General features: G+C 42.5%; 1 long non-coding RNA gene across 1 annotated transcript; it reads right to left on the bottom strand.

Moving 5' to 3' along the window:
• Nucleotides 1-3,413: 3,413 nt before the first annotated feature.
• On the bottom strand, nt 3,414-10,790 carry LOC137209907 (uncharacterized). Its single transcript, XR_010936175.1, has 3 exons — nt 10,724-10,790; nt 10,564-10,632; nt 3,414-3,503 (listed from the first exon to the last, which is right to left on the bottom strand). It is a non-coding gene; the product is annotated as an uncharacterized lncRNA (long non-coding RNA).
• Nucleotides 10,791-11,406: the final 616 nt, after the last annotated feature.

Raw genomic sequence — 11,406 nt, 5'->3', positions numbered from 1 at the left:
AGGTTATGTCATCAGCCCTAGGATATTACAAGGTCAAAATAAGACCAAAAGTGGAAACAAGGTCTTCTAATTCAGTGCTGTACTTGGAAGGCGATGCTTTCTTATCTTTCCCCATGGTGTGCTCTGAAAGATACAATAAAAAACCAAGAGCAGGGCATTGTTTTTCTAAATGCTGTCTTCTAAAAATAACATCACACATTTAATCCCCAAATGCTCAGTTATCTGAACAATTACCGTGCATTATTTTTTCTTCTTTGGGGAGACCTGACCTGTCTCTAAACATTGGGAACAGTCTTTCCCTTCTCCAGGAGAATTTCTGTTCTTCTTTCTCTGGTTCAATAGAGCCTCTTAACTGCTCTCTCTGCTTCGGGTGCTAAGACACAATTCAGATCGTGTCACTTCTCAGCTCAAAAACCTCCAGTGGCATCCTCCATCATTAAGAGTGAAAGCCAAAGTCTTTACCCGGAGGCTTTTTATGATGTGGCCCCTGTTCCATCTCTATCCTCATCCCCAACTACTCTGCCCATTGGTCACTACATTCTAGCTGTGCCCTTGTGTTCCTCAGGCACACACCTGCCCCAGGGTCTTTGTACATACTCTTCCCTTTGCCTGAAATGTTCTTCCCCAAATGCCCATATGACTCACATACTACCGAGGTCTTGACTCAAATGTCACCTCCTCCATGATGCCTTCCCTGACCACTCCATATATCATTTCAACTGCCTTCCTGCCTCCAGCCCAGCACGCTTAAGATCCTGTCCTTGCCTATTTTTTCCCCCCTAGCACTTAACACCATCCAACACATTGTACTGATTTATCTTGGGTGTTGTCACGACCCAGTACATCCGTCCAGTGATCACAGTGGAATAGAAACACACATCTTTGTGTGGGGGTTACTACGCGCAAATGTGACTAATGCTGTCGTAAACTGTGCTCGATCCCTTTTTATACTAATGTTAAGCACTATTACAAAGTCACTTGTGGTTGGAATGACTTTAAAACTCGGAATGCTATTAGTTTCCGGTGAATAATTCCAAGAAACATGGTACTTGGGGAAGAATTAAAATGTTTTCAGAGCAGCACAGAAAGCTGACTGCTGTGGATCCAGGGGAAAAGACCATCCTGCTGAAGTCATTTTCCTGTTTAGGAAACCGCAGCAGACAGCTAAGTGGATATTTGGAGATTTACTGTACTCTGATTCATTCAAAATGAGATTCCACATGATAATATGTTTCTTTAAAGTGTTTTGGAAGAAAGTCATTTCCATTTCAGTTTGTATTTTTTTATGGAAAAAAATGTACCATTTCCAAGTTTAGAAGTTACTGTATTCTACCAAAAAGTTTCTTACGGGTTACTCCAAAAGATTTTTAAGAGAAAGAGAGAGAGGGAGAGAGGTTTAAATGGACACACGTAGCTGGGGAAACGGGACAGCTACATGTAAAAGAATGAAATTAGAACAGTCCATAACACCATACACAAAAAGAAACTCAAAATGGATTAAAGACCTAAATGTAAGTCCGGACACTATAAAACTCTTAGAGGAAAACATAGGCAGAACACTCTGTGACATAAATCACAGCAAGATGTTTTTTGACCCACGTCCTAGAGGAATGAAAATAAAAACAAAAATAAATGGACACAACTATCCAACTAAATTCAGCATCCGCTGGGTGCCCTCCATGGTGTGTCCCCAAGCAAATTATGTAGCCACCCTTTTACCTTATTTTGTGCACGTATAAGAGGTGAAGGAGCCTGTTGCCTTATACGGATACGGACTGTGTATACCCCCCTGCACCCCATGAAATCAAGGTGGGTACAGCACTGGTTTGCCGGTTCAGCCCTGACCCTGCTCCCATCGCATCTTGGCAGCCGCCTCCAGAGCTGAGAGTTGGTGCCAGGGGACTGAATGCTCGCCAGCGCCATCTCCCACTTGGCCATGGTGCTCTGGGCCCTGTGTTGGGTTTCACTCTGGTCTCACTTGTTCCCTGTTCCTGCTGATCCAGTCCACAGCCCAGAGCTTGCACCACAGCTACAAAAACCAACGCATGGTGTTACCGTCAGAACGACTGTTTTTGACGATTACTGCACGTCTCATGAGATTTGGAGGAAACCAACCAGATGATGATTGAGAGTCTTCAAGGAAAGTTCTCTCTGATGGCATCATCGTGTATCCTCAGTGCCCTAAAATATCCACCAGGCAGCCCTCTGTCTGCTTCATGCCTGGATTCCCAAATGCCCAACACAGTAACTTGCATATAATACATGTTCAAGAAATAATTACTGAACCAGATTTTTGTTGGATGAATTTTTCAACGTTAAATATCATAAGGGATATTTATCTGCCTATACAGAGAGAGTCTAATCATCTTTTAACACTGAGCTTTTTGAAAGAAAAACACCATACATTTATGCAAAAGGCAGTATGTATAGAGCTAGATTATTTAAAATAATTTAAAATGCATGGAGCATGGCCCCTGTAACACCAGAAGAATCTGAAGAACCAGATGTAAAAAGGCTAACTGCACATACACAGGAAACCTTCACTTTTCATCCCTGCATTTCAAAACTTGATTACCAATAAACTGTGGTATATTTAAACAACGGAACTCTACCAGCAGTAACAGCAATAAATACTGCAACATGGATGTATTTCAAAAACATTGGGCTGTGTGAAAGAGGCTTTACACAAAAGAATACAATGATATGGTTCCATTTATATGAAGTTCCAGAACAGGCCAAACCAACCAACGGTGGAAAAAAGTGAGAATACCAGTTGTCTCAGAGGCTGGAGCAGGGGATAATTGGGGTAGGCATCTGAGGGAACAACGTGAGGTTATGGTAAATGTTGTACATTTTGTTAGGGGTTTGCATTAACAAGTGCATACATCTGCCAAAACTTACCCAGTGGGGCTTCCCTGGTGGCACAGTGGTTGAGAGTCTGCCTGCTGATGCAGGGGACACGGGTTTGTGCCCCGGTCCGGGAGGATCCCACGTGCCGCGGAGCGGCTGGGCCCGTGAGCCATGGCCGCTGAGCCTGCGCGTCCGGAGCCTGTGCTCCACAACGGGAGAGGCCACAACAGTGAGAGACCCGCGTACCGCAAAAAGAAAAAAAAAAAAAGAAAAAAGTACCCAGTGGTACACTTAGATTCGTGCATTTTATTGCAGGTGAATTTTACCTTAAAAGAAATAAAGAGGGAAATGTAATCATACATGAAAATTGAACTCTAGTTAATGACGGACATGCTGAAGTGTTTAGGGGCGAAGTATACTGATGGCTGCAACTTCCTATGAAGTACCTCAAAAAGTAAGATTTATGTGAGAAAGGAAAGGATATGTCGAAATATTCATGGATTTGCTCATTTCTGTAAAATAAACATAGGAAGGATAAATCAGAAACAAATGAGACTGGTTACCTGCAAGGAGTAGACGGAATTCAGTGGAAAGAGCGTGTGTTTCTACACAGCCCTGACTTTAGAATCACAGCAAAGTTTCCCATATTGCCCCTGCCAAATAACAAATATAAATATTTAAAATCAATCAAGGCACTTCCCTGCTCAGGGCACTAGATCCTGCATGCCACAACTAAGACCCAGCACAGTCAAATAAACAAGTAAATATTTTAGAAAGTAAAAAATAAAATAAAATCAATCAAGATGTGGAGGAAACCCCAAATGGAATGCAAACAGTAACAAATGAACCTAATCGTACTAGAAATGAATAACACAATCACACTGAAGAGGGTGGTGAAGAAAAGAACTAAGCTAAGGAACTTTGGAAAACAGTATTTTGTCTCTAAGCTAGAACGCTAAAGACAAAAAGAACTGTATACAGATATTGTACGTGGGCTAGTAAATGTGTTTTTCGTGGAGGTGTGGATTAGCAATTCCAAAACTACTTTACGTGTATGCTAGGACTGAATGAATGAGTAAATATATTGCGGATAATGAGAACCAATTTTTTCACGGCTGGAGAGAGAAATTCCTAATAAAGAGGAAGTCCAGAATGAACCTATGGTGCTGAATTGGACTAAAGGCATCCGTATGAATTCATGATTTCATATAGATATAAATGAATATATGCACATATATACTCACAGGGATGGATAAATACAGAAATGTAGATGAACACGTAGATATGTATAGGTGTTCATCTACATAGATGTCCTAGCTCCATCTGCTGAGAAGGCCTGAAAGCAATGACACCCCCATAACAGTAAGCACACTTAGTGCCCAGAGCTTGCTTTCGAAACACCATTCTCCAATTAAAGAAGTCAAAGCTCCTTAGAAAAAAGAGGGAAAATACAAAGTGAGCTTGCAACATCTTGCCGTGCCAGAAAGTAAGAAAATGCCCCCCCCAAATGCCGGACCATGTTAAAAGGACTCAGGAGCTAATCCAAAAGGAGCAGTCAATGATCAAACTGAGACAACTTGAGCCACAAAATAAATAATTATCATATTGGATTCGAACCCAAAGAACAAAATAAATATCCCTGACTCCATCCTGAAATAAGTAAATAATTGAATAAATAAATAAATGGGAAAGAAGAGACATCTCTTCCTTACAGTTCAGTTCCAGCAAATGGGACTTCCCTGGTGGTCCAGTGGGTAAGACTCCACGCTCCCAATGCAGGGGGCCCGGGTTCAATTGGTGAACTAGATCCTGCGTGCATACCACACCTAAGAGCCTGCATGCCGCAACGAAGATCCCACATGCTGCAACTAAGACCTGGCGCGGCCAAATAAATGAATTTTTTTTTTTAATTCCAGCAAATAATGAAGGAGGTAGAAAACTGCCACTTGAGAACAACAGAATAACTGCTGCAGGCAAAATCCTGCAATGCAATGGATAGGTGAACATTTAAGGAGAAGCAGGATATTTGCATGGTCTCAAACTATCTCCTCCAAAATACTTATTATTTACAAAGTGACAAATAGTAACTTTACAGTGGAGAGACCTGGCAGACAGCCCCTTACCAAGTGATAAAAGAGAGCATCCGTAATCAATCATTAGAGAGTGTGCTATGATGTACCCTCCCACCAAATACAGTGAACTGAGAAAGGTATCATCACTCTTGTATAATCACATTCTTGTAAAAAGTGCACAATCTCAGTCTAACCATGAGAAAACTTCAGACACGACCAAATTGAGGGATGTTTAACTAAATAAATGGCCCGTGCACTTCCAAAGGGTCAAGATTATTAAGGACAAAAACTGAGGAACTCTCATAATCGGGGGAGGCTAAGGAGACACAGCAGCTAAATGCGGTGTGGGCTGCTGGATGGACTTTGCACCAGAAAAAGGACATCAGTGGGAAAATTGATGACATTCGAATAAGATCTGTAGATTCATGAATAAATAGTGTTACGTTAATGTTAATTTTCATAATTTTCAAGACTTTGATCCTTGTATTATGGTTTTGCAAGATTCTAACATTAGGGCGAGCTGGTGAAGGGGATTTGGGAGCCCTGTATTCTTTTTGCAATGCTTATTAAGTCTAACATTATTTCAAAATAAAAAGTAAAAAAAAATAAGATGGCTTGATGGATGAAAAATGGCTATATGACAAATAAATATACTAAAACGCTAACTGTAGACTCTAAGTGATGGGTATGGAGGTGATCACTGTACAGTTTTCTCAACTTTTCTGTATATTTGAAACTTGTAAAAGTAAAATGTTGGAAACATCCGATTTTTTATTTTTTAATTTATTTATTTTTTGCGATACGTGGGCCTCTCACTGCTGTGGCCTCTCCCGTTGCGGAGCACAAGTTCCGGACGCGCAGGCTCAGCGGCCATGGCTCACGGGCCCAGCTGCTCCGCGGCATGTGGGATCTTCCCGGACCGGGGCACGAACCCGTGTCCCCTGCATCGGCAGGCGGACTCTCAACCACTGAGCCACCAGGGAAGCCCGGAAACATCCGATTTTTAATAAACTAAACTTAACTTTGATTTAAGTTTAAACGTATCTGTTCCTAACTGAACATAAAGAGCTTTGTAGTCAGTCATTTGACCCGAGTAAAGCGAAATAAGATGACTTTTGCTGATCAGGATGACACAGGGCAGGAGACGCACATTCTGCAGTTAGGAATCAAACAATGTAATCTCAACAACAAAGGATCAAGTAAACGAGAGCAAGAGAAGAACACCCAAAACCTTAAAAGTAGAAACGGACTTATTAACAAGAGAGCCTTGCCTATATGTTTAGGTTCATAGACTCCTCTTGTTGTAGATGTCCCTTAGTAGAGACACGGTCTCATTAAGAATCTCACGCTGTATCTCCTAGTCAAGGCCTATCCCTGTGAGTACAGGTCAACCCTTTCAAGCTACTGATTAGAAGGAGGAGGTGGTAGAGTCAGCTAAGTCAGCTAAGGAGGTGGTAGAGTCACCAGGGCTGGTGTAAGCTGGTACAGTCGCCTTATTTAATATTATTTAATTGTTAAGCAAACTGATTCAGTGAATCAGCCCCACAATAAAATGATGTAACAAGCAATTAACCTGCACTGGTAACCTTTGGCGTTCTGTGTGAATGTATACACTGTAACCCACATATTTATCACTGAATGCGGGAAGCCGTGGAGTTGTAATGAAATACACACGTGTTCCTTGGAGACTGAGACTCAGGCGATGATGAAGGGAAAAACATGATCTTCATGCTCTACAGAGTCACAGATCAGGAAACGTCCTATGAGATAATTCAGAAAGCTTCTGCTTCCCCGTATAGAACAGGAAACGCCAAAGGTCCAATTCAGCCCTACGAGGATAATTCCAAAACCTCGTCCTCCTGGGAACTCAGAAAGGAATCAGACCCAGGAGGTGGAGACTTCATCGGCTGCTAAACGTATCTGGTTCTACAAGTTAATTGTGATTGCTTGAAAACTTTGTAATACACAAATGTGTTTCAAAGCCTGATGGAAGTAAAAGACACTTTCCCAGTGATGAATGGTTGTCTTTGAACGTGCGTAGTATAAAACTTGGACGTCTCAGTCTAGAACCAGCAGACCACATGTGTAGAGAAGGAAATGTGGTCCATGATGACCACCCTTTCAGGTCGAGTGTTGGTGACAATTACCCTAAACCCTCCTCCTCCTTTCCAGCACACATAAGAATCTTTCTTACACATGATTTCATATGTGAAAGGAATGTTTAGTGTTTCTAATTGAATCCGAGGAAGTCAATAATTCTAACTAATAATTTTTAATACAGTAATACCAAATATTCATTAAATACAATGTACCAGGCTCTATGCTCAGGAGTTATTTGTATTAACTCATTTAATAATAATAATTTCTTCCCCAAGTGCTAACTGGACCTCAGCAGGGCACAGAGCTGACCTGTCGTTTATTGGCAATTCTAGGAGATAGAGTAATGACCACTGAGCATAGCCCTTGAACCTCCTCCATAGCTTGCTTGCTCGCTTTTTTTTTTTTTCTCGTACACACTGAAGGTTTGCCAAGGGTTGAATCGAAAATGATTCCAGCTGCATCTATTTCAAAATTGCCAAGTAGGGCCACTGCTCCAGCCATTACTGCGCTATTCATTTCTAAATCAAACATGGTGTGCTCAGACCACACGTCTCCCTCTGATCGTCAAAAAACATGCATTTATAGAGAAAAGTCATTTTGTGACAAAGCTTTACTCAAACCTGGAAAAGAATAGGAGACATAACAGATACGCATATTCACTCAGAGATTCTGCAATAAGAATCTGATGTGTTAAAAAAGCAATCAAAGCATACTCCATGCTAATGGGTATTCCATAGGTATACTGATTTTTTAAAAAGGAGGGGAGATGAACATTAATCCCTTCAGAGCTTTTGTTTCAAAGGCCAATGAACTCTAATTCTTTTTCTGAATTAGCACATTAAATAAGCACATTTGTTGAGATTGACATATACACACTACTATATATAAAACAGATAACCAACAAAGACCTACTGTATAGCACAGGGAACTCTACTCAATACTCTATAACTACCTATATGGGAAAGGATTCTGATAAAGAACAGATATATTTATAACTAAATCACTCTGCTGTACACCTGAAACTAACACCACATTGTAAGTCAACTGTACGCCAATATAAAATAAAAAAATTTTTTAAAAAGCACATTTGGTTTGATAGATCTGACACACAATTTCTCATTGTGTTTTTCTTATTAAACTTTAAAAAATGAGTCTGTTTTTAAAGATGCATTGGAGTCAGTGGTATTCCTAAAGCTGGACCACACTGTGAGAATTAAAAGCAAATTAATATGCCACCTGTAATACAGGCTTGTGTAGGTACGTCGTCTGTAAGAAAATGACCCAGTTCTCCCAAGTGGTAAAGCAAGTCTCTGAGTATGTCACTCCCTTCCTCACTCTGCTGTCCCCCCAACCGGCCCTGCTCCCAGTGGTAGAGCAAACCACCGCGTGGATTCAGAAGAAAGAAGATGGCTTCATAGAGCTCGATATATCAACTTGACATTTGGACTGTTAAAACTCCCTGACCCTGTTTCCAATTGTAAAACTTAAACGTGGACTTTGCGGGGACTTCCCTGGTGGTCCAGTGGCTAAGACTCCACACTCCCAATGCCGGGGACCCGGGTTCGATCCCTGGTCAGATCCTGCATGCCGCAACTAAAAAGATCCGGCATGCAGCTAAGACCCCGCACAACCAAATCAATCAATAAATACAGTTAAAACAAACAAATAACAATCATGGACTTTCACGCGAGGGACAAGGAGGCAATGTTCGTGCACATGCGTGGATGACAACCGTGTCCCTTCCAGGAGCCATCTCGGAGCTTATGCAGTTCCTCCTCCAGAGCTGACGCTGCCCTACTGTTTCGGTGGCTACAGCCTCACCCCTAACACATCAGAACCCCTCTTTGTGGATCAAGCCTTCAAGCCTCAACTTGGCTCCTTTCTAACCATAAACGTACCTATACATTATCCTCGCCTTACAGGGATCTGTGTTTCTGATTCTAGTTGCCATATATCCCCTGCTGGTTTTGATTTCTTCAAGTTCTCCCTCCACTGCTCTTTCCCTCGCCTACCATTAAGCTCCAGCGCTCAGCCCCTGAAGAAAAAGAACTTGACTTTTTGCAGGATGTCCCTAAATCACTGTGTTTTCCCTCCCACCTTCTGGCACTAATTTCGGCTCCAACCTAGTTCTTGAATCCACCTGCTTCTCTTTACCGTCATTGCCAGGATGATGGTCCAAGCTAACGTTAGTTCTCACCTGGACTCTTGATTTCAAAACGAAAAACTGATTGCGTTCCACCCTCCACACATCAGCAGTCTCCTGCTTGTTCTCAGACTCAGAGCCTCCCTATCATTTAAAAGACCCAGCAGGGACTCCCGTCCCGCCCCTTGGCTCTGTCCACCCTCTTTCCACGTTGCCCGGAATATTCTGCTCCCTCTGCCCCTTCCCCCGACTATTTTACTCCTATTCGCCCTTGAGATCTGAGCTCAAACCTCCTCAGGACCCTTCTTTGACCTCAGATGAGGTCACGTTCCGTGTGGGGCGCCGTGTTTCCTCCCGCCGAAGCCTGACTCCGTTTGTGACGATTCACTCACTTTGGGTCACTATTTGATCAGCGTCTCTCTCCCACGAGACCCTAAGATCCACAGGCACAAAGCTCACGTTACCTTGTTACCATTCGTGTCTACACTGAATGATACAGGTCCCGACCCTTCTCAGGAGCTCAGTAAATATTCACTTTTGTCAAATGTCAACCTTCCAGAAAGAGAAGTCTGGACTTACAGTCCCTGCTCCTGATTCCCATTCTCTACTCATCATAACACCCCTTCCTGTCACACCGATGACTTCCTAATGGTCCCTCCTCCCTGCCATCAAGACACCAGGCTCTCCATGCCCTCCTGACTTCCGAGATAGATTTCTGCCCTCCTTATCTCTTTGGTCTCTTTCCCTGTCTCCTCTCTGCTTCCTCCTTAAATGCTGATTTCCCCTCAGTCTAACGTTTTTGCTCTTATCTATTCCCATTCTACACCACTGATTCATTAACCTTTGGATACCTCTCAGAGTCTGATCAAAGTTACGGACACACTCCACCCCAGCACGCCAAGTGGAAACTCATAGAAAACATTGCTTATAATTTCTGCTGGTTATAGAGACTTGAATCCTAATCACCAAATCACCGTGGACCCTAGTTAAGGACCCCATTCCACATGCTCTCCTGACACCATCTCCAACTTCTAACCACTACCTTTGCTGAATCTCTTTCCAGCTCCGGATTCTCTTGAAATCAAGCCCCGACTTCAGATGGCTCTTTCTATCGCTTCCTAAGTGTCCTGAAAGCACCGTCAACAAGGAAACTCATTTCCTCAAACCTGCTACTTTTTCCTGCTTTTCCCATCTCTAGCAGTTGCCCCAAGCTAGATATCTTTCTGATTTTAAAGACTGTCTTTTTTTCATCCATGGTGTTTCTACAAAACCAGCCAGGATTCTTCCCAGAAAAAAAAAAAAAGAAGAAGAAAAAAAAGAAACATTGATTTTCTCAATCCAATTTTCTTGGGGTTGTTGTTTGTTTGTTTGTTTTTAATCGAAGTATAGTTGACTTACCATGTTGTGTTAGTTTCAGGTGTCAATCCAATTTTCAAATAGTTTTTCAAAATGCATTCAACCTCTTTCCTGAAAACAAACCAATTCCAAAACAGACTGGTGAATAAATTAAACATGTAAAGAAAGGAATGGTGAAATCATATTAACAGACCTCACCCACCCCTCGACACCGCCAAGAAGATAATAAGTGTGCTAAGGAACAACTGAAGAGGAAGACAGTGTCCTGGGTGTGAAATAGGGAAAAGAAGAAATACCATGAATGTGGCCTGCATCCCGGCCACAGCACCTCTGGAAGCGCTCTTATTTTATGAGTCACCCTAATACCACAATTATGCTCCAGAACATCTTGGCCGGCCTCCTCCCTGACCCCTTATTTTGTCAAACTAACCCTCAGTTCTGCTGTGATCATTCCACCAAGCGTGCGTCTCCACTCTGTTCTGACTTTTCAAACTCTTCTCAAGGCCCAGGACAAATGATTCATGTATGGGCAGCCCATCACCATCCAATGACCCCTCTCTACCTAAGCTCCACCTTCTCAGAAAAGCCTTCCTTGATTCAATTACGTCAGCAAATGCTTACCAAGCCCTGTTATGTGTCCAGAGCTGTGTCCCATGAAAGGATTGGTGGGGAGGTGGGCCGGGGAGGGGGAGCTGCTGAATGTACTAGAAGAGAGAGGAGACAGAAAGATGAAAATAACGTAGCCTCCAACTCAAGGTGTCTATCATCCAGTAGAACAATTTTTCGGAAACAATACTAAAGCCAAGTGAAATGCTAGGCCGAAAGGCACAGGCGTTAGGGTCCAAGCGGAGGCAAAAATAATTTCTCCTTCCTCTGAAATTGCAT

Source organism: Pseudorca crassidens, chromosome 2 (genome assembly GCF_039906515.1).
Source record: "Pseudorca crassidens isolate mPseCra1 chromosome 2, mPseCra1.hap1, whole genome shotgun sequence".
NCBI lineage: Eukaryota > Metazoa > Chordata > Mammalia > Artiodactyla > Delphinidae > Pseudorca > Pseudorca crassidens.
Note: the sequence above shows the minus strand (reverse complement) of the source record. Positions and strands in the feature narration are given on the sequence as shown.